This window comes from Nothobranchius furzeri, chromosome 12, assembly GCF_043380555.1.
Source record: "Nothobranchius furzeri strain GRZ-AD chromosome 12, NfurGRZ-RIMD1, whole genome shotgun sequence".
NCBI lineage: Eukaryota > Metazoa > Chordata > Actinopteri > Cyprinodontiformes > Nothobranchiidae > Nothobranchius > Nothobranchius furzeri.
In genome coordinates, this window is record NC_091752.1 from 46,073,470 (window position 1) to 46,076,064 (window position 2,595).

Consider the following 2,595-nt stretch of genomic DNA (forward strand, 5'->3'; position numbering starts at 1 on the left):
CCACCGGAACTGGATGTGGAGTGTCCTCTGGAACCGCTGCGGGACCAGGATGTGGAGTGTCCTCTGGGACCACCACCGGAACAGGATGTGAAGCGTCCTCTGGGATCACCACTGAACGTGGATGAGGACCGTCCTCTGGAACCACCACCAGAATGGGATGTGGAGCGTCCTCTGGGACCACCGTGGGAACTGGACGAGGAGCGTCTTCTGCGACCACCACTGCAGGACCTGGATGTGGAGCGTCCTCTGGGACCACCGCGGGACCTGGATGCGGAGCGTTCTCTGGGACCCCCACCGGAACTGGATGTGGAGCGGGCGGGCGGTAATTGGACTAAGGTTGCTGGCGACGTCATCGTCGTGTGGAGATTGAGACAGCGTCAACAGGAACTGGGAAGAGGAGAGGAAACCGGATCTGATGGTAGCAGGAGGGTAATGATGACTCAGGGTCAACAGAGTAAATTTGGAAGAGGTGACTTGGTGTCCCGGGGGTGTGGAGTCAGAGGCATGAACAGGAGATCAACCTAGGCCAACAGTCTCCTGCAGACGCCTGACAAACTCCCAGGACACCGATCTGGATGGACGTACTGAAAGATAGTCCATGGCCCACATCAGGGCGCTACCACCCAAATTATACACCATGAAGGAGACTTTGTCATGCTCCGAGGAAGCGAGGTCCAGGTAATGAGTGCAGGCTTCGATGTAGGTACGGCAAGTCTCTGGGTCTACAGAGTACCTCTAGTGGAGTGTTCTTGGTGGAGTCCAGGTTTCTGCTGGGTCCAGGTGCGGTCGGTACATTCTGTCATGCTGAGCAGGAGGTTAGGACCCAAAACCCAGAACACACTAGACAGGAGCAGATGTAAATAAGTAAATCCTTTATTTAAAGAGCGAGTCAAGTGTGCCTCAGAGTCCTTCTCCACCCACGTATCAATTTTAAAAACTGCAACATTAGTAGGCGTTGCCTGGAGGACCGAGAGGGCGGAGCCGCGGCAGTGACGAAGACGATGGGTAACGAGACAATGCTAGCTCCCTTCACGCTGAGCAGTCATTAGAAGTGGAGGAGGTTTCTCCCCCTCCTTACCCAGACACTCGAGAAGAAAGGAACCAAGTCTATTTGGAGGAGACAAGCGGACCTGAGCCTTATTGTTTTGAGCTTGTGAGTTGCCTGAAACAACCAGAACCGACCCAACAGAACCAGCTCTGAATGGTAAGTAGCCGTTAGCCATAGCATTAGATTAACTGCAGGGTTTGGCTCCACGGCCCTAGAGAGCTAGTATTCAGCATGTTTTAGAGACTTATCTGCTTCAGCACACCTGGTTTCAATCAGCAACAAATGGCTGAGCTGCTTAACAGCTAATCTAACCTGTTAAAGCAGGAAAACAACTGAAACATGCTGGATAGCAGCTCTCCAGAAGCCCTGGGCTTCAGTTAGTCTGCTGCATAGAAAGTTATGAAAATACCCCATGAGAAAATTATTCTGTAATGTGTTCAGCCCACTAAAACTGCCCTGATTTCATTATTTATTTACTGATACTAGCTGCTCTCTTGGTCGTAGGTGATCCTCTGGTGTCTGCAGGTGGTCTCTGCTGGTGTCGTCAGGATCAGGAGCTTCCAGAAGAATGTGCCTTTCAATGACTCTTTCCCCCTTATTTGGTATATTAATTAAATAAATCTCAATTTATATAGTTCCTGTTTTTGTTCATGTCCATAAGTACTTAAACATGCTTGAAATTAAAATGAGCTGTTAACCGTGAGGTGCTAGTTTAATTCATCACAATAGAGCTAATTAAACATGCAACAGTGAGATAATTCAGTTAATGTAATTTATAAATATCCATTAAAATATCAAAACTGGAATCAAAATGAGATATTTGGTAGCACAAAAAACTTGTCAAACACAATATTTATTATAACAATTGTAGGCAGACAGGAGACAGAGCTGATGGAGGTTCTCAGTCTTCGAAGGATGGCTGAAGGCTTTCCAGGAACAGGAGATGTGGTGTTGTCTCTTCTCTCTCTATTCTGCCAGATGAGCTGATAGGTTACAGGTGTGTGAGGACATCCTCATGCTGTCATAACCATATGACAGGAGTTATCAGGTGATCAGCCAGGCTAATGATGAGATGCAGAAAGAAAACAAATCCAGGACAGTGTACAATAATAACAATAATAATATGTGGTGTTGCTCACCTTATGTGCTCTTATAGAGTATTAACGTGTGCCTGCCTCATGGTGTAGAGTCCATATTTTGCTGAGTGTCCCGCAATAATGCAGGTTATTAGTCAATTTACTTTTGATAGCAAAGAACAAAATATTTAATGTTAAAGTTATTTACCAGGTGAATCAGCTCACACGTCACCACCAAGTGTCACAGGGCCAGAATCAGTAGCCTCCTTCATGATGTCATGATGTAATCACATACTTATTTAATTGTTAATATCTTAAAAATTCTGAAATGTTTTAATTTTTTTTTACCTTGAACAGTTCACTGAGCTTGCACTGTCACTGAGGTGGAAGCTGGAATCAACAGCAGACACCTCACATCTTGGTCTTTTCAGGGGTGTGGACGCTGCTCTGGGACTTTCTGGAAGGTGAATT

The 2,595-nt window shown here is 46.4% G+C and overlaps 1 long non-coding RNA gene across 1 annotated transcript; it reads right to left on the bottom strand.

Moving 5' to 3' along the window:
• Positions 1 to 2,013: 2,013 nt before the first annotated feature.
• On the bottom strand, positions 2,014 to 2,339 carry LOC139062282 (uncharacterized). Its single transcript, XR_011515858.1, has 2 exons — positions 2,224 to 2,339; positions 2,014 to 2,109 (listed from the first exon to the last, which is right to left on the bottom strand). It is a non-coding gene; the product is annotated as an uncharacterized lncRNA (long non-coding RNA).
• Between the last annotated feature and the right edge of the window lie 256 nt (positions 2,340 to 2,595).